We start from the raw sequence: 22,053 nt of genomic DNA, 5'->3' as shown, positions 1-22,053 counted from the left end.
GAACAGGTCTGGAAGGACTTAGTGCAGCCTGGACCAATTCCTTCATCTCTTTGGATTTCCATGTGAATTTTCCATTTAGCCTGGGTCACCTAAACAGATTATTTTTGAGTAGAAGCTATACACCCATCCTGATTACTAGTAAAAAGCTTGGACTTTGGAAGTTTTGTGTGTGTGTGTGTGTGTGTGTGTGTGTGTGTGTGTGTGTGTGTGAGAGAGAGAGAGAGAGAGACAGAGAGAGGGAGAGAGAAAGGCAGATGCGGGTGTGATTGCAAGTACATGTGTATCCCACTGTGCAGGTGTGGGTCAAAGGTCAACTTCAGTATTCTTCACCTTCTACCTTGTTTGAAGCAGGACCCCTGGTTGTTCCACTGCCAGGCTAGCTGGCCCACCAGCTTCCATAGATTCTCCAGTCTCCCATCTCACCACAGACACATAGGAATTAGAGATGCTCACATTTCTGGATCCAGCTTTATGTGGGGGCTGGAATTCCAAACTCAGGTACTCCCACTTGCACAGCAAGTACTTTATCTACTGAGGCATACTCCCAGCCCCTAAAATGCTACTTTTTTAAAATTATTATTAAGTAGAAATTTTGTATGGCTATATCATGTGTTGGTACTATCATTTCCCTCCTCCCTGCCCCCATTTGGCTGAGGGCCCTCAGTGGGATTGCTGGTATTCACCATGGGGTTGCGGGCTATGAGTTGTGAGGGAAGAAGTCAGTTATTTTAAGGGGACAGGAGACAATGCCTGTGGACATTCCCTTTCACTTTGTGGCTCTTACAATCATTCCTCCCCCACTTCTGCAAAACTGCCTGAGCAGTGGTGGGTGTGTTTTAAGTTTACTTTACTATTGTGCTCTCAGCAGCTTCTGAAATTCTGCTTTGGTACATTTTGCTTTGAGTATCCTCAGTGTTTGTATCTGTCTCTCTGGTGAGGGTAGTGAGGTTCACCATTGAAGCAGTACTCTTGCTCATCTTACTCATTCCTCTGTGGTTTCACCTGGGCCCTGTGCGAGAGGAGGTTTATCTCCTCAGTTCTTGCTGCATGTACTCACCCACCAACCCAGGAGAACTGGGAGTTGGGGAACCAGGAGCCCAGGCCTACTCACACAGCACCCGTGCAGGGTCGCAGCTCCCTAAAATGCTTTTTAAAAATATTTTATTTATTTATTTGCAAGCAGAAAGATAGAGACACAGAAAGAGAGAGACCGAGAGAGAAAGCATGGGGGCATCAGGGCCTCTAGCCACTGCAAATGAACTCCAGATACATGTGAATCTGGCTTTACATGGGTACTGGAGAATTGAACCCAGGTTGTTAGGCTTTGCAGGCAAGTGCCTTAACCACTGAGCAATCTCTCCAGCCCCTTAAAATGCCTTATTAAGTCTAGTAGGTGTTTTTTTGTACAGTATTACAGATATGGTATTTTACTTACATGAGCTTATTAATTACTTGAGATTTCTGTAGACCTAACAGATGTTTTAATAAACATGAATACAGATTAAAGGACCATAAAAATTAAGTATTAAAGTTCATTTATCTTAAATAAAACTGGATAATCTAACTTTAGTGACTTTATAAAAAATTAGTGTTAAGTAGCCATACTCAGTGAGTATGCTTGCCTGTCACAAGATTAATGCCAAAAAATTTTTTTCTCCATATTTTCAATTTGTCCAAGATAATCCTTCAATGACCTTTGAATGACCTTTCTGAGATTTATTACCTTTCAGTAAGCATGTGTACTGCCCTTAGTGGCTCTGTGTGAAAGAAAGAGAAGAAAGCTATTGTGACTCATCCTATAAAGATTTCCCGTAAAATTACAGAGTAGTCAACCATGCTGCCTGCTACCAGGCAGCTTTTGTCACTACTTTAGACATCAAATTTTACCCTGGTAAGTCCACAGTGAACAACTTCAAAAACTGAGGGGCTGAAGAACTTTTGTCTGGAGATAATAGTAAATTAATTACAAAGATCTCTAATTGTGGATTTTCTTGAAGCATTTTATTTCTTAAGTATATTATTTCTTAAATGTCTGGTTAGGATTTTGATAAAGACTTCTAAAAGCAGTTATCAAAGAGGACTGGTCTATCAAACAGGTTCTCAAGATATAAAGATCAAGCCATGGGAAGTACCGATAGAATCTATATGGATGTGATAATCATCTTGTTCCTAATCTTAAAAAGGAAACATTCCATCTTTAACAATTAAATACAGTTATTATAAATTTTCAAGCAAGTGCCTTTCACTACTGAGCTATGTTATAGCCCTAACTATAGATTTTCATAGACAGACAAAGCAAGTAGATCAAGTCCTCTTAAATTCCAAGTCTGGGCAGAGTTTTGTCATAAAAGCATGTTAGGAGATGAGGGATCATTGCAGAAGAGGTGGTAGAAAATATGTAAGAGCCAAAGGAAGCAGAGGAGTGGTTAAGTGCTATGATCCAGATACAAAATGGCCCTAATATTCATGACCTCACAGTGGCTGATGCTACCTAGTATACAAGACCTGCATAGCAGGAGGAAAAAATGATGGCATCAAAGTAAAAGAGAGATTAGTTTCAAAGAAGAGGGGAGAGTTGGGATTAACAAGAGGGAAAATGAAGGGTGATGGGGGGATTATGATCATGGTATATTGTCTATATGTCTAGAAGTTGTCAATAAAAATCTTAAAAAAAAAATATATATATATATATATATGTGAAGTTTTAGTCTGTTTCTTTGCTGTCGGTTAGAAATAAGTGTGGTATGGCAAACGAAACAAATAGAGGATTCATGTCTGAGTTATTACTCTGTTCAACAGTCCTGAAGCTGGTTATATTGGATGTGTTCAGTCAGATGCAAGATAAAGAAACTATTCTATCACAGTAATAATTTTTAAAATTAAGATGCTTATCAGAATCATCTATGACCTTCCTCAGAACACACATGCCCATGCTCACACATAGATATTTACCTCAATAAATATAGCAGTAGTCCCATGAAAGGACACAGTAAAATAAATGATACATAATATACAAATAAAGTGATCTCACATGTGGGGATCAATCACTTGAAGTGTGGCTAGTGCAAACTGAAATGTGCTGAAGGTATAAAATACACATTAGGTTTTAAATAAAACAAAGAAAACAATGAAAAGCATCTCACATTTTTTAAAGTATTGATTGTTGATATATTATTTTGAATACATTGGATTAAATAAAATGTTAAAATTCATTTTATCCAGCTTTTTAAAACTATTTTAAAAACATGGCTACTAGAAATACTGAAATTACACATGTGACTAGCATTAGTTTGCTAATGGATAGCACTGGGATAGAATTTCAATGAAGTATTTTCTACAGAAAATATTTAATATGTAACATTTTAATGTTCTGTTTAAGAATCAACAAGAAGGGTGGAACCAATATCAAATATGAATAAAAAAGGAGGAAAAGTGATTTTCTGTTCTCTGCTTCTGTGAGGGATTGTGCAGAAGTGACTATTTCCCAAGCAGCTCTCAGCATGTTCAGAAACCAGTCGATGAAGGTGAGTTTCTAATGGCTGAAATTCTATCTCCCTCCAGTGCCGGCTCCATGCCCACAGAGAATCCAGGGCATAGGTTTCTTGGCATCCTTCCTGCCAGAAAACAAGTACTCATTCTTTTGCCTCAACCCTGTCATGAATATGCTGCAATGTTTTATGTAAGCATAATTAAATATGTATGTCTTGAATTGTAGGTCCCCATCTCTATCTGAGTCCAGAGACAATGGAGGTCAGGACTGTTCCACGCTGGAAAAGGCCAAGGATGCAGGGGTAAATGGAGCAGGAAGGAGAGAGCAAGATGAAATGGTCTGAGGGCCACCTATACATTCCCGACTGAGACAGTGATAGAATCTGTATCAGGTGGTCCAAGAAGGGAGATAAGACTGGGTGACTGGTAGGGGCAGGTGCCAGGCAGAGGAAGCACACCTGTAAGATTGAAAGTGAAATCTGGCTAAGTGTCTAGTTTCCTTTTGGCTCCAAGTAACTGACACATTAAATGTCAGTGAAGGTGGAAAGCGTGTTTTCACACATTAGGGAGGACTAGTTATTGGCACATGTTGCAATTTTCAATTCGGGATGTGGAAACAACTAAGAACAAAATGTGATAGAGCAGGACACTTGTATACAACAAAAGTTCTACTCTTGTGCCTGAGAAAATGGCCCAGAGGATAAAGTGCTTGCTGCACAAGCATGAAGACTGGAGTTCAAATCTCTAGCATCCATGCATGTATCAGGAAGGCATGGTAGCCCAATCCCAGCACTGGGGAGGTCTATCAAGGGATCCCTGGGGCAAGTTGGCTAAGATAAGTACTTCAGTACTTATCTTCTTGCAGCAGGAATGAGGTCACAACAGCTGAGAATATTTTGCACATTGATGGGTGGGGGTAAAGATCTGCCCTTCAGATATTAAAATGAATTCTAAAATCATAATAATTTAAAGTTTGGAGCCAGTGTAAATAAGAGAAAGACTAGTGAAACACAGTTCAGTGGCAGATGTAAATATACATACATACATATATATATATATATATATGTATGTATATATATATATGTATATGTATATATATGTATATATATATGAACTTATATATAACTTATATATATACATACATATATATATATATATATATATATATATATATATGAACTTACATATAACTTAATAAAAGTTATATCCCTAAAACTTTGTACAATTTAATTAAAAAATGTTGGGGCAACTGGCTAGCCATTTGAATAACAAAATAAAACTCTCACCAAAATAAATTGAGGAGGGTTGGAAAGATTGCTCAGTGGTTAAGGTGCTTACCTTCAAAGCCTAATGACCTGGGTTCAACTTTCCAGTCCCTACATAAACCCAGATGCACTAACTGGTGCAGGCATTTGGAGTTTATTTGCAGCACCTAGAAGTCATGGCATGCCCATATTCATTCATTCTCATTCTCTCTCTTTCTCTGTTGGCAATAATAAAAATATTTTAAAAACAAATTGGGGGAAGTAATGAAGATTTAAATATAAGAAACTATTCACAGGACTAAAGAATACATAGCCATAAAAAAAAAAGAATGGATAGCCTTAAAATGGAAGACTTTATAAACATGGTACCAAAGGTAGAAACCAAAATGGCTAATCTGTAGGTTTGAATACATACAAATTTCAAAAACTCTAAATATTCTAAGTCTTCACAAGGTTTATTTGAATTGGCAAGCTAGGCACATGTGTCTTTCAATTTTTAAGAATTTACTTAAACAGCCTCACTCAATTTCATCAAAAGACAAAAACAAACAAGAAAAACCAATATATTACCATATTATCAAAAGGACACTTTTTTTTCAAGAGCTGACTCCAAACAAATTTGAAGATTTATAGATAGCCTGACAACGAATTCAAACTACACACTTATGCCATACACTTCTGACAACAATGAAGCACAGGTGCAACAATGACATTGTGGTAATGAATGGGGCATCAAAATCCTATTATCTAGTGAATGAAAACCTGAAGAAGGAACAAGAGAAAAAGAAAATACAGAATATGACGAGACCCACCTCCAATAAATGTCCTAAGGAACAATTAATCAGAAGATTTCAAAAATGGACTACAATACTGAAAGGTTTTTTTTTTTTTTTAATTTTTTTTCTGAAAGGTTTTTATTAAAGAGGAAGGTTCATGACACATCATCTGCTCCCAAGCAAGGAGATGGTGAAACCCAGACATATCTCCAAAGATCCATCAATAAGAACCTCAGGCAGGAGCATCAGGAAAAGGGGTCTAAGATAAAGGTAGTGATGATAGATGATGAAAATGACTTGCAAGTTATTCCCCTGAAGAACAGAATTTCCAGTGGAACAAGATGTGCAAATTGATGCTCTGGAACATGCTTGTGGTGCCTGAGGCCCAGGCCGGCACCGAGTGGCTGCAGGGACAAGTTATCCTCAGAGCCAGGCACACTGGCAATCATGTGTGGGGGCTGATTATTTGCCCCAAAGATACCCCATCCTAACCCCTGACACCTGTGCACTTGTGACCTCAGCATACTTTCCAGGTGTGGTTTGGGAAATGGATAATAAGATAAACCCAACTATTTGCTTCTTAGAAAAGTTTACCTTTAAGGACACACATATATTGAAAGCAAAGAGCTGGAGAAAGATATCCATGCATGTGAAAACCAAAAGAGAATAAAGACATCTATACTAAGATACAACAAAATATGAGAAAAAAAACTGAAAAAAAAAAAACAAGACAAAGAAGGTCATTTTATAGTGATGATGTAATCAGTTCATCAAGAGGATATAATTATCAAGATATATGAACATAAAATACATAAAGCAAATATTAACAGATTTAAAGGGAGAAGCAGTAAGATATAAATTTAAGATAATAATGTCCCAGTTTGAATCTGAAGTTTTCCACAACAAGCTCAAAGCTTCACTACTTATTCCCCAGTTGGTTCCTGTTGAAGTCAGGTTCACATTGCTGGCAGAAATCACCTGACCAAAAGCAGCTTGTGGGGAAAAAAGGTTTATTTGGGCTTACAGACTCCAGGGGAAGCTCCATGGCAGGGAAAAACAATGGCATGAGCAGAGGGTGGACATCACCCCCCGGCCAACATAAGGTGGACAATAGCAATAGGAGAGTGTGCCAAACACTGACAAGGGGAAACTGGCTATAACACCCATAAGTCTGCTCCCAAAAACACACTGCCTCCAGGAGGCATTCATTCCCAAATCTCCATCAGCTGGGAACCTAGCATTCAGAACATCTAAGTCCATGGGGGACACCTGAATCAAACTGCCACAGTTCCACTGTTTTGGAAGGCTGTGGATTTGTTAGGAGGTAGGAAGTGAATGCCAGAGGTAGGTCACTGGGAAAAGACTTTTGAAGGTACAGCCCAACCCTGGTTTCCATCTAGTTCTGCCTATATCCTGTCCATCAAAACATGAAGAATGCCACATGACCACTCCTATAACAGAGGCTAAAACCACGAGCCTCTAAAACCATAACCCCAAATAAATAGTTCCTACCTTAAGTTGCTTCTTTCAGACAGCTTGTCACATGACAAGAGAAGTAAAGCACAAAGTAAATTACCTCATGGGGACTGCCATAAAACTATTAAAAACCACATATTCTTATTTTTCAAAAGTAGATTTTATTAGAAAACATCAGGCAGAATTTGAGTGTTGGATCACAAATGTTATATAAATGGCTGAACAGTGATCCAAGTAAGGCTCAGATTGTATGGTCAAACAAATGATATAAGTGAATAGGAGAAGAAAAAAATCAATTTCAGCTGAAATTTAAGGTTTCCTAATTGAAGAATTTCAATTAGGTAAGGAAAAAAACAAAAAAAATGAAAAAGATAATCCAAGAAAAGGCAGAAGCATGACCAAAACTATAAAGAGATTTGCCTTCACACTTTTCACTGATACTTTTAACTTTATGACCTCTACAGGTCTAAACCAGGAGTCATCATCATAGGCTTTCCCCTCTCCAGTATCTTCCAGGTTTACGAAGAAGTTAATGATTATGGTTTCTTTCTCATGTAATGTCTGATACAGAATGGGCCCCATAGTAACCCACACTTCTCTTCTGGAGAATTCTAACTTACCCTGCCTTGAGCAGCCTTTTTTAGGACAGGCCATAAACCAGACATTGGGCATGAACAAGAAAAAGGACTTGAAATACTAGTTGCTTCTGAGTTTTCAAATAATACAGCTGCATTACCCTTTGGCAAATAAAATAATAGACACTATCAAGACTGCTATGAGGCAGCAATATTAACCACCAGAGCGAAGGCGTTTTGAGTTTTCTAAACCAGCATAGCTACAATAAGAAAAACCAGACTTCCTAATAAACAATACGTACAGACAAAATTTTTGGTTTCTTTTGGAAATTTGTTTCTTGTCAGAAACATAATCCAGTCATCATTTGTGATATTCTATTCTCAAACTTCAAATCAATGAGGGGACACAGAGGTCTGAAAGTTCTTTGCCTATCTGCTAAGGAAATGCCACAATGCCATATCCTAAGGAGTGTTCAAAGAACATTTGTAGGGGGTCTATACAATCTTGTTGAAGCATTACCAGTATGCTCTAAGCTAATTAATACATAAGGTTAACAGTTATTAGGAGAAAGGTTTTTTTTTTTTTATGTCCTTTCTGATATCACCTGTTTGTCACCTGCTCTAAATGAAAACTGGCATTTTCATTGTTAATACAATGGTGAATTGAATTCTATAGACTGAAAGTAACTTACTGATTTGATTACCTCAATCTAGAAATAGCATATAACCAAGTTCTCTCTTTGCTTAAAACTGATTATATATGAGTCATATAAATAGCTGTGAACCCTTTGAAAACACTTATTTTTTTTATTTTTATGTTCTACAAAAGAGCAAGGTGCAAGGGACCAGCAAGTATGTTGAAATTTATTTTATTTGGTCTTGTATTCATATTTTGCTCTTCTACTTCCCACCTGTGTGACTTTGGCCAAATCTGTAATTAGTTCATTAATTTACTAATGCCACATTATAGTGAGAAGGCTATGACGTGGCTTACCTAAAATAAACTAGAAAATACAAATGTTAAATGCTAGATTGGAAAGAAAGAATGACTATGAGGGTAGGAGGGGGAGATAGATGGAAAATTCATCCCCAGAAGCTGAAACAGCTTTGTGGTAGAGCATTTGCCTAGCATGCACAAGATCCTAGGCTCAATACCAAACGCTGCTAAAAAAAAAAAAAAATTCTAATACTCTCATATAGTTGCTAGAAGTAGGTTACAAAAATGTGACACTGAACTTCATAGATGTTAAAGCAAAGTCAAAAACAGTAATTTACCAAACCAGTAGGCAACTGAATCTGAATAAATTTATGTGTATGGATAGAATCACAAATCTTGACTGTTGAAAGAATGAGATATCTCTGATGAAAACATATAAGACAATTACTAGTACACATTGGCTACTCCATAAAATGTTCTTTCTTCCCTTTCTTTTCAGCTTTTCTGTGAGAAATTTATTTGGAGGCTCAAAGGTAGTGATTGAGAAATGCTACCCTAATCCCATTTTAGTCAGAATATTACTTTTGTCTCACAGAAATAAAAAAAAGAAAAACATACAACACAATAATACAGACTGTCAGAATTATAGAATCTTTGTACAAAGAAATGGAAATAACTGTATCCTGCAAAATACATTTGCTATAGCAATCTTTATGAGAACATACTCACCTCCCACTCCTCAGCATACCCTAAAGACCAGAGACGCATAAATTTTTTAAAAAGACAAATAAAACTGCTATTAGCAAGCTGTGGAGAACAAGTGCTATTCAAATGATCAAAATAACATGGCCTTGCACATGGCAACCTAACTCATATGTAGGAGGTTGTCAGTGCTCTGGTATTGGTGTGCTAATTAGGCTTCCTTAGAATAAAATGATAAAGTAAGTGAAATATTCATTTTCTTCTACTGTTTTTGCATATATGTGTGGTATGTGCATGTGTGTGGCCACACACATATATGCAGGTGTGCATGAACATATGTGCATGTGCGTGTAGAACAGAGACCAACATTGGGTGTCTTCTTTAATCCCTCTCCACTGTATTGCTGTGAGAGACAGGGTCTTTTGCTGGACCTAGAGTTCAACAATTCAGCTAGACTAGCTAGCCAGGAAGCCAGAGGGAACCTCCAGTCTGGTTCTCTAGCACTTGGGTTACAAGTATGCCATGTAACTTTAAAAAAAATTATTTATTTGAGAGAGAGAGAGGCATATACAGAGAGAGAATGGGTGCACCAGGGGCTCTAGACACTGCAGACAAACTCCAGACACATGTGCTGCTTTGTCCATCTGGCTTATGTGGGTACTGGGGAATCGAACCTGGGTCTTTTGGTTTTGCAGACAAGCACCTTAACCATTGAACAATCTCTCCAGCCAGCCACATAAGCTTTTATGTGGTTTCCAGGGATCTGAACTTATATCCTAGTGCTTGTATGACAGGCACTTTACCCACTGAGTCTCCCCAGCCCATTTTCTTCTACTTTTGGAGAGTAGAATCCTACATCTGAGAACAAGGTGGCCTTCGAACACGACAGCACATGTGACATATATAGACAACTGAAAATGGTTTTAAATGGATCAACCTGAGTAGTTTTATTGCTGCTTTAAACAATCTGGAGGAAAAGTGACTCTCTGCAATGGAAAGGTCTGACATTTTCATTCTCTTGGCATAAAAATTGTCATGTACAAAAGGTGACTGACTTTCAACAGAATGTAATTAGGTTAATTCTAAAGGGCTATGACAGAAGTGAGATGTATAATTGGTTAGCTAAATAGCTTCTTTCATGCACAAACAAAATTTTACTGATTTCTTTATAAAAATCCAAAAGTTAGGTAATGAGTCTTCAGGTTACAAACATTTACAACAACTGAGACTTTCTAATAATGAACTACAATTACTTCAGATAAATCTTAACTTTTGCTAAGGAACATGGTAAACCTTAGGGTAACTGCTCTGATAATCCAGAATCATCACAAATCTGTGGTTCTCATTCAACCTAATCCTTCCCGCCAGTAGTACCCTGCAGATTCTGATGACTGTGCCCTACACTCAACCATTTACTCACTATCTCCTACCCAACGTAGAAGACAACCAGACATTAATTCTCAAGAAAATGTGTGGGGACTAGGAGAGGGTGAAACAAAGTTAGTGGGCAGAAAAGAGATGAAGTTTTAATATTCTCTTCCCTACATATGATCACAGGAGGAGCTCCTTTGATAAACCTGGGCCTTTTAACTTTTTATTTAAAAAAACTTTTTAAAAACTGTTTCATTTACTTGAGAGAAAGACAGAAGAGGACAGGGAAGGGGAGGGAAAGGAGGGAAAGGGAGAAGCACCAGGGTTGCCAACAAATTCTGGATGTATGTGCCACTTTGTGTATCCAGTTTTATGTGTGTGGGGAGGGGTCAAATCCAGGATGATAGGATTTGCAAGCAAGTGCCTTTGACCACTGAGCCATCTCCTCAGCACATGGGTCCTAATTAGAAGGGCTAAAGGATATTCGCATATCTAGACTGAACCAGACACGAGGTAGAAGTGACGACAATCTTAATGGGAATGAATATGATGGGAATTAGCACCATCACCACCACCACATTGTTAACAATTGTTTTCTGTGTTCCATGTTTTGTTCTAAGAATTTATATATATACAAACAATTCAATGATCAAGGCACTGCTAATGTGCTTACTGTTCAGACACAAAGGTTAAAAATTTGCCCTAAGTTATAAACAAATAAATGGCAGATCTGGGATTTGAACGATTTACACCATCTGGCACAATGTCAACTACTACGTCAGGCTGTACCACACAGTCCCCTAAATGCTAAAACTGTCTCTTCTTACTCTATTCTTGAAATATAATTATGTCCAAGGCCATCTGTGCTTGCAGAACACTACAGCTATCACTTAATGCTTCATACAGTCATTCATTTTATAATGTGCATGCAAAAATTTGACGAAGAAATACTTTTGCCCATGTATTCTCTGCTCCTATTATATCACCTTTCCTTATAATATGCTCCAGAGAATACCAGTTCCTTTGTTGCTTTCCCTTTATGACTACAAGGCTCTGCCCTTTGAGATATTTCAAGGGCAACTTCCTTGCATGATTCTGATTTCAGCTCAATATCACCCTTTTAAAAGGCCTTTTATGGCCACCTGATCTAAAATAGCTTTCATTTCTCACATACACTGATTTATTATGCCCAAATTATTTGTCATTATCTAAAATCACCATTGTAAGCTTTCCCCTTCTTTCTCTGTACCTCTACCAACCCTCCCTGAGGTAGCATACAATAGTCTGGGCACACAGTCAGTCCTGAAAATATCATTCATTGAAATAAATTAATTATTCATAAGTCATCATACTAATGAAGACTTTGTTCTCACAGAAGTTTGTGAAACTCAGAACTACAAAAAGTAAATAAATTTCATTAAGACTTGTAAAGCTTGTTAAGTGTTGGTATAGCAAAAACATGTGGCCATGGGATTTTGTGTGTGTGTGTGTGTGTGTGTGTGTGTGTGTGTGTGTGTGTGTGTGTGCGCGCGCGCATGTTTAATGGATCTCTTCACAGAAAGCCCAGTATCTCTGGCAAGGACCAGATAGAAATGTTTTAATTATGAGGTCCTGGACATTACTTTAAAAAGTGTCCTCTCTCCAGTCTTTTCCTCACTAAATAAACAAGTTCAAGCAAAGTAAGTTCAGGTAAGAACAGACTCCATCACCCTCACAAGCACACGGCACAAGGCATGGTTTACATGATGTAGTTCCTGGCATCCATACTCCTTAAGGTCATACTGTGAGGGTGATGTCTTCATTCTAAAAGATGGAGGTGAGGGTCTGACCTGTTAAATAGTATGCCTTACTTTACCCAGCTCTAAGACAAAGGTCAGGGTTCAAAACAGAAATGCTTGTCTCCAAAGCTATTGCCCTCCCACAGCTGCACAACTCCCCTCTCTATCCCTCCACTTATCTTTAACCAGAACCTAGACATCCTAGTCTGGGCTCCAAGAAAATCCTGAGTGGGATATTGAGAGTCAAGCTGTAGCCAAAGGGGAGGACAGAATATCTTCCTCTCCCCTACATGTGCTTGCATGGGTCTACTTGGTGGCTAGAACAATCCCTAGACCAGAAGCTAACTACCATGAGAGTTTGTCTCATATTGGAAAATATTATATATTATGAAATCTAAACATCCAAACACAGTAGAAATGTATCTGATTACTAATGCTGCAATGATTTTTTAATCCCTTTATTGTATAAGATTGAGAATAAATCTTTTTCGACGTTGCTAAATTATTAATAAATGAATTCTTTTTATCATAAACGTCTTGTCCAGGGATTATCAAATTTGTGCTTACTCCCCTCTCCACCAATACATGAAGTTTCTTTACAGTTTCAAAGACAACATATTCTAATAGGCTCTATATATTCCCATATTATTGAATATTAACTTATTTTAGGAAATGTGGGTTGTAGAAACCTACAGCACACTATTTTGTTTGAAAAAGGAATAGTTTATTGTGAGTCTGATATTGTTACTCTCTAGATTTGCATAGAGAATGCATTTCTGCCACTAGATCTCTACTACCTACATTTCAATAACTTTAAATGATACAGTTCTGTTTCCCTATCTAAAAGGGAAAGAGGGTGTAGGGAAGGGAAACAAAAGGGGAAAGTTATGGGAGAAAGGAGATCTACTTCACTTTCTCTGAAACACATGAACCTTTCAAGTATGCCTCTGGATGTCTGGGCAAAGAACACACTTATGTACATACAGCTCCTGTTTAGAGAGCAGAAGCTAATAAAGATAATATTCATGAAACATAGCAAAGTGCATCTATGGAGGTGGTTTAAAGGTTAGGCTATTCTTACATGATTGAACCATTGTGGTCAAACTAATCTGTTTTCATGACAACCAACAACAATAACCTTTGTGGGCTAGGGAGATGGCTCAGTCAGTAAAGTGCTTGCAATGCATGCCAAAGAACCCGAGTTTAATGCCCTGAACCTACAGTGGATCCCTGAGGCTTGCTGGCCAGCCAGTCTAGCCTAAATCTCCAGGTGAGTAAGAGCCCTATCTCAAAACAGGTGTATTGTAGTCCTAAGGAAGGACACCTAAGGTTGTGCTCTGGCCTCCACATGCACAAACATGTATGTGCCTGCATACACACATGCACACATAACAAACAAAATAATAATAATCATATTGGGCTGGAGAGATGGCTTAGTGGTTAAGGTGCTTGCCTGCAAAGTCCAAGAACCCAGGTTCCCCAGGATTCATAAGCCAGATGCATAAGGTGACACATGCATCTAGAGTTCCTTTATAGTGGCTAGAGGCCCTGGCACGTCCACTCTCTTTCTCTCACTCAGGAGGCAGAAGTAGGAGGATTGCTGTGAGCTCGAGGCAAGCCTGAGACTACATAGTGAATTCCACGACAGCCTGGACTAAAGTGAGACCCTCCCTCAGAAAAACAAAAAAATAAATTAAATAAATAAATAACAATCATATTACCAAATGACAGTGCCCTTAGCACAGTTCCAAATTCCAAGTTCTGTCTCAAAGGTCTTATAGCACATATAAAAACAACTTAAGTACATTCCAGAAAAAAAAATATGAACTAAGAAACCAATGTGATTTCCCATTGCCCAAGAGTTAAGATTTTCCCCCAATCAATTAAGGAATTATAAAATAACTAAAAGTAACTTTCCAACATCTTAAGGTAGTAAAGACAGTACTGGGGTTACTCCTGTGTTAACTTAAAAGGAGCTCATTCTTTTGACTATAAAACATTAGTACTAGACAAATTATGGTTTTAGGGTTTAACATGTAGATTGAATCTATGTCATGATATACACTGTTCTTCCTCATGATCAAATCCCACCTGACAATTCTTAAAGTTCCCTAGATTTGAGTCAACCAACCAGAAGTTCCTGCATCTTGTAATTCTCTTCTCTGAAGAGCTGTCTACAAAGGGACATAATAGTCAAGTGTGTGGTGGTAATTACAGACGGTACAAAGAGATCAGACAGGGTGAGGAACACATTGCTCCCACACTGACATTATCCATCCTCAGGATCTACTGTCCTTGAGAAGAAAATATGTCTGTGGGTTATAGGCAGGTACTGATGGCACCACTGTTCTCTTGTACAAAGGCACTAAGATTGTGGAGAAATTATTCAGTCATTCAAGCATTTAAAGGCATTCTGGGTGGAAAGAGATTTGGTTTAGAAAACTGTTCCATATACATATGAAATGTACTTAAAGTTAGCCTGGAGCTATAGCCAGCTACATAAGCCCCTGCATCTTTGGAAGATTGCACTAACTGTTCTAGGGATCAACTCAGTATCTTTTTAAAAATAACTAAATATAGTAATGTGGGAAGTAGTCAGATATACTTAGAGAAGAGACTGGAGAAGTAAACATAATGAACATGCATGAGCTATGAAAGATATGCAAGGACACTTCATCAAGCCTAACACTCACTATTAATCCAAACCCCAAGCCAGACACTGTATTTTTATCTTGAAATTCAAGGAAATAAATGGATACATGCACACATATGTATATGTATACACACACACACACACACACACACACACACACACACACACACACATAGTGCATGAAATCAAAGCACATGAACAAATTGAGTTATTTTTAAACCTTCACTGAAAATTAATACCTGTCATTTATCCACTGATTCTGAATGGGAATTTAGCTAAGGAAATCTAAGCCAGAAAGTCTCTGGTTTACATCACCTTTCACTAATTTCTTCAATAGCAATAAATAGTAAGGGAACATTTTAAACATCAATTTAAATGTTCCTATGGCTGAAAACCAGATTAAATTTAGTTCCTAGAAGACAAACCCCTAGTGAAAGTCTCATATGAAATCACTTCCCAGAACAAGTGCTTAGATGCAAGACTTCTGTTAGCTTTATTGTTATCACTAAACAACATCTCTCCCTCATTTGCAAACATAATAAGTTCCTCAGTTTACATTCAAAACTATAGAGTATTTGTACAAATGGGGAAGTGTTGGCAAAAAGAGTTTCCAACAGCTCTCCAAACATCTTTAAAAAGTTGCAATGTGGTATATATTAGTCCCTAGGCAATAAGCAGACTTTCCAAATTGATCAGTAAATTTTCTAGTTAAATTTAAATTGGCCTTCAAACAGCCCAAGACATGTACAAAACATGACTCTGTGTGTAAGTGCTGTATATAACATTGTTACATAAAATGTGACAAGAAGAACACCAATTAGTTGACATCATTAATCTCCTTAGCATTCTATTATCTCTTAATGCTTTTAACTCTCCATACCCTAAGCAAATGTTGTAAAATAAATAGTGGTCATGAAGCAATTAGTTGAACCATTAAAGAAATATTTAATTGGTTCCTAGACTATCAAAAGAAGCTTAAATCCATTTACAAATAGTAAAGGTGAAAACTAAAGTCTAATTGTTTTTACTATCAATAACTACATAGCCTATGAGCAAAATTTACTTTAAATAAGAACTCACAGAAAATAAAGCAATAAATCACCGGGATTGCCAACCACTGAGGATATTTAGTCTGCATTTTAACTTAATAGCCTACTTTTCTATTTTACAAGTGACTCAGATATCCACTGTTAAATGAAAAATTTCAAATCTACTAAATTCATGTTCTCTAGAAAGGTACTTAAGAATGATACTTTAACTTGAAAAAAAAAAGTTTTGTGATGGTTTTGGTTAACACAAACATATTAGTCATTAATGGTATTCATTAAAGAGCACAATTTGGGAGGTTAGTAATTTCCTTTTCTCTTTTGTTGCCTTATCATTAATTTGCATAGTAATTTCTATAAATTGGACAGTACATAACACAGTTGCACTTTTGCAGATGTATGTATGTGTGTGTGAGTACACAATGTGTACATGTATGAGGAAGCTAGAGGTTGACATCAAATGTCTTCCTTAGTAGTGCTGCACTGCATTTTATTATTTGAGACAGGTATTTTGTTGAACCTAGAGCCCACCAATTCAGCTAGACTGGCACCTATGTAAGTGCATGGTAAACTGGAAGCCTGCCTGTAATCTCAGCACCTGGGAGGCTGTAGCAGGAGATCCTAAGGTAAGCTGGCCACACACACACACACACACACACACACACACACACACACATGACTCCACACATATGTGAACATACACATGTAAACATGCACATGCATCCATACATGCTACACACACTCCAAAAAAAGTCTACAAGGGGGCTGCACAATGACTTCATATACATTCTTTTAGGGTCCTGCTTAAAAATCTCCTTTCTAGAAGGGAGGAGGGTACTTAATAGGTTGATATTGTATATATGTAAGTACACTGATTGTGATGGGGAGGTAATATGATGGAGAATGGAATTTCAAAGGGGAAAGTGTGAGGGGGGAGGGAGGGAATTACCATGGGATATTTTTTTTATAATCATGGAAAATGTTAATAAAAATTAAAAAAATAAATAAAAATAAAGATTAAAAAAAAAAAAGAAATGGCAACTAATGCCTGAAAAAAAAAATCTCCTTTCTAGCTTACACATGAAGTTTCCAAATAACAAATTCCTTTAGCTTAAAATAGTAGCCTATTTCCATACTGGATACATGTTATCTAGAAAAATTTGTATACATGCTATTATAGTAATACATGTAAGCTAGCTTAAGTAAGATGAACTTTATTATAAGGATTCAGTCAAATGTTACAGACCCTAATTTCTAGCAGGTCTCATGGCTGCTGTACAAGTGTGCTCATTTGTACTCAAAACTTCTTTGTTTTGGCTTTAAGAAGTTCTCTTTATTTCAGAATATGAATTTGAATTTTGAATACATGTTCCTTACTGCTTTCTGTGTTTCGATTAAATTTTTGTTCAGATATTCACTTGTATAAGACCAAAAGCCCAATTATTTTTTGCTTTTAGATGGAATCTGCCTTGTTCCTGTTTTTCATCTTAATTGGCCTCACAGAACAATTTCAGGTTTCTGTATGTGAAGCCTCATCACTTCTTGAGGTTGTCTTGACATTTTTCAGAATCACTAAGAAATGAAAGATTCCCCAGCTGCCTTCCAAGAAGGAACCTGGAATGTCAACTCTGCATGCATGGTTCTTGAATTGCCATTATTGCCACAAGAGGCTATAGAACTAAATTGTTGGAAAGGTAACATGCACCTGCCAGATCCATTCTCCTAGTGTTCCTATGTGTGCAGTGGTTAATGTTACCCTCTTTAACATTTGAATTTAGCAGGGCCTTGTACAAAGAAGCCTCTTTCATTATAAGCTATGTCCTGTTTTCAGTTCTCTCTTCCTATTTGTGGTTTGGAAGGGACAACCTTTTCCCATGGTCACAGTTGTTGGAATTAGGACAACTTCAGGAATGACAGAATAGTCAAAGAAAACAGGACTCTGAAGAATTATAGATTGTATTGAGTAGCAAGTAAGAGAAAAAACAACTGACTTAGAATTTCTTTTATGGTGGCCAAACCTATATTTGAATTAATAAACCTGAACCACCTATAGTTACTATGCTTTAACATTCACATGTTAATAGAGTCAGGCAATAACTGAACCTGTGGTCTGTCCTTCACACATTTTCACAGGAAAGGTGAGGTTGGTGGTAGAAACAGTGTTTCCCAGTAGGAAGCATTCAAAGAATCCCAGAGCCATTCATGTATACTGAACAGGAAGCAAAATGATAAAGATAGATGATGTTAATTTTGTACACAGAAGTTGCTTGGGGCAAAAAAGATTGCATTAATTATTGCAGGGAGTTTCCAAAAGAAAAAGTGGTGCTTTAAGAACAAACTCTCTTAGACTAATATTTTAAGAAACTCTGAACTTGCCAATGTAGAAAACATGCTTATAAAATGCTTATACACGCATTTATTTGGTTTGGGAGGACTATATTGATATTCTCAAGGTTTGAAATGTACCTCTACCTATTACTATATGAACAAGAATACATCATTGAAGGTGTGTAATACTTAGAATATGTGAACTTCCACCAAAGCCAAGGAACCACTTATGTTGGGGTTTGTTCTCCAAAATACCCCCACATTCATCTGACTGCTATGGCAATGTAGCAAGACTGAGGTAACTGAAACACAGAGATTATCCTAAGGGACCTGGACCTATATTAACTGATCATTAGAATTTTTCTGTAACTGTGAAGTACTTTCTAAAAAGTGGGAATTTATAACTAAACTGAAACCCTTTTTAATAATTAATAGAGAAAGATCAATGAGTAATATCCAAATGAAAAACAACACAGACATAATGCTGACATCAATGTAAGATGATTGATTACACCAGTTCCTGGAGTTTGAGGATTAAGAAAACATGCCACTGATCTCTAGCAAAGCCAACACACACACACACACACACACTCATGCACGCGCACACACACACACACGCTTGCCCAGATTTCAGTATATCCTCAAGAAAGAAATGCAGATCTCAACCCTGAGTTAAGACCAGGTAGACAATGAGGATTTAAATGAACAAAAGCCATTAGAGAGACCTGAACTTCTTCCCCAGGTGCTGGTCAACAAAGGGTCAAGGAAATGGTATAAATTAGTGCCTGCCTGCACTCAAGGTCCTTAAGGACTAACTGAGGAAACACCCACAGAAAGAGTACTTCCATTAGTTATCATCGTAGACTACAATTAGGATCCTGATAATCAGATATATCACTGTGGATAGGCACAGCTTCAGAGAAGAGGTAGTACTGGAGCTGACTGTGAAGGATGCTAAGATTTCCAATTAGATGGTGCTACACATGTACAAAAATTCTAAAACACAATTCAGCAAAGGAAGCTAAAACCAGAGTCTTCCCTTGTCCACAGAGCACTAGCCAGTAACATCAGCCAGGGAACTCATGTCTAATCTGGATAGTAGCAAACTGTCCTAGGAGACAAAAGTATTCTTTAAGAAATGAATTGACTGCTTGGGAAAGATGAGCTTAACTCCTAAAGTTTCTTTTCTGTATGATGCTCCAGAGCCTCTAATGCCCTAATGCTATCAATCTGATGTATAATACAATATGCAATCTTTCAACCTTAGTGGTTCAAAGGACCCCTTTTAAATAAAGTAACACATGCCAGTATACCCTGGATCACAGAACATGGTTCAATGTTACTCCTTGGTGGTACTGAATCCTGCCTGAAAAGGTGGGTTTGAGTTTGAACTCTGGTTCTATTATTTCTAAAACCAAGTAACTGTGAGCATGGCACTTCATGCCCTAAAGCATAAATTTTTCATGTATAAAACATCAAAACATAAAACTGAGACTATATGTTGTAGAGGGCATGGTAAGAGTTCAAAGTTAAATTATTAGTACTTAAAACTCATTAATTTTCAGGCTAGAATCCAATCCTGATCTGTTTTACAGTAATATTACATAAAGTGTGACTGATGTATTTAAAGTGAAACTTCAAGGCAGAAAAAGTCGAATGGGACATGAAAGCTCATGCCTATGGTCCCAGCATTCAGGATGCTGAGGCAGGAGGATTAGCATGACCTCCATGCCAGCCTGGGCTACATAATGAATTCCACATCAGCCTGAGTTAGAATGAGATCCTGCCTCAAAAATAAAAATAAAAAGGTTGGGGTTATAGCTCAGTGGTAGAACACATACCTCACATGTCCAAGACCTTAGGCCTAACCCCAGTACCATAGATAGACAGACAGACAGACAGACACACACACACACACACACACACACACACACACACACACACACACCATAGTAAAAAACAGCTCTGCCTTTGCACAGTAAAATCAATATAATTTGCTATAGTACATTTGTAAATACACAGAAAAATGGTGAAAAAAATCCTAGGGCCTGAGCTATGTTGGGTTCAATTTTGGTCTGCTTCAGTGATGAGGTGTTGGGGGCCTCGGAAGCTCTGGCTCTCTGATTTGGTAGGAGCTGATTTTTCTCTGTGTTGGTATCCTTCCCCCTTGTGCTGGTATCTGGTTCATCAGGAAAACAGCACCCTTGCTTGTTTTGCCAATTTTCCTTAGTCTCAGTCGGGGCCTTTTTGAGGTATGATGCACGACCCATATATATCAACAAGGAGGGGCCATTGGGGAGGGGGTAGGTCACGGATGAGCCTAATAATGGTACCAAACTGCCTGTATTTGCTGAATAGAAAACTAATAAAAAAATAAATTTAAAAAAATCATAGGGCCTGAAGTACAAAGAAAAGAGAAATTGGGCTTCACAACACATACAATCAGAATAAGACTAAATAAAATTAACAATTACTTATTTGACCTCATAATTAACCCCATAGCAGTGACTTAAATTTCCTAATACTGACTCTGTAAGCAGAAGTTGAAAAGCTTTGGAGAGTTAAAGAATACAATTCAAAATTAACTTGTGGACTATGGTGGAGTGAAGTATAAGGAAGAGAAAGTGAAATAACAAACTTCCATTAAGATAGTTATGCTTCCAGTTTCATTCTCCCTCAGATCACTTGTTTTTCTTTATTTGGTTGATTGTTGGTTGAGCCAGAAAGCACCAAATTTTTGTAAGTTTTATAAACTTATAAGTCTTATAAAATTCAGTAAAATGCATCATGAGTTTTTTTTTTCAAAAGGGGCAGGTGAAAATAATTTTGCTAATGTGGTATACATGACAACTTAGGGCATGTGATTCCCAACATACGAGCATTTCTTTCTTTCCATCCCTCCTATTTCTTTTTTCTTTTATTTCTTTTCTTTTGTTAAGTTGATGACCTCTCCTTTGAAACCATCTAAAAACTAACCTGATCAGATTTAAAGAGGGCTAGTTTAAAAAAAGAGTACATGTCTTAAAAGAATTAAATGATTTCTACTGTGAAAATTTTTAAAGGCAATCTATAAAGTAGCATATATACTGTGGTGTATGTTTACATATACATAATTTTATGCATGGGATATACCAAATAGCTGATGAGAATTATCTTTGGGTAGAATACAGGTGATTTTTAGTTTCTTGCTTTCACTTTTTAATGCTTTCTACAATAAACAAAATGTGCCCTTCCCTGCTGACTCACAATGAAAACATGGTGGCCAAAGTTGGTGAGGTAAAGTCTACCATCAAGTTTCTGATGAAAAAGGTGTTGTGTCTTGCTGTTGCAGCTGGTCATGTGAAGATGACAGATGATGAGCTTATATACAACATCCACCTGGTAGTCAATTTCTTGGTGTCATTGGTCAAAAAGAACTGGCAGAATGTCTGAGCTTTGTATTTCAAGAACACCATAGGCAAGCCCCAGAAGCTGTATTAGTCACATCTTAATAAATCCATATGCTACCTATCAAAAAAATAAATAAGTAAATAAAATGTATGTTGTGAAAAAGTACATTTTAAAAGTAAAGAAATAAATTTTCTTCCTTCCCCATTTTAGAATACTAGTTCACTGAAGGATATAATTTTTGTTTATTATTTTTATTTATTTATTTGA

General features: G+C 37.2%; 1 protein-coding gene across 2 annotated transcripts in view; it reads right to left on the bottom strand.

The window, feature by feature from the left end:
* Window positions 1-22,053, bottom strand: part of Galnt7 (polypeptide N-acetylgalactosaminyltransferase 7) — a 181,539-nt gene that overhangs the window by 142,512 nt on the left and 16,974 nt on the right. The window lies entirely within an intron of this gene.

Source organism: Jaculus jaculus, chromosome 1 (genome assembly GCF_020740685.1).
Source record: "Jaculus jaculus isolate mJacJac1 chromosome 1, mJacJac1.mat.Y.cur, whole genome shotgun sequence".
NCBI lineage: Eukaryota > Metazoa > Chordata > Mammalia > Rodentia > Dipodidae > Jaculus > Jaculus jaculus.
Note: the sequence above shows the minus strand (reverse complement) of the source record. Positions and strands in the feature narration are given on the sequence as shown.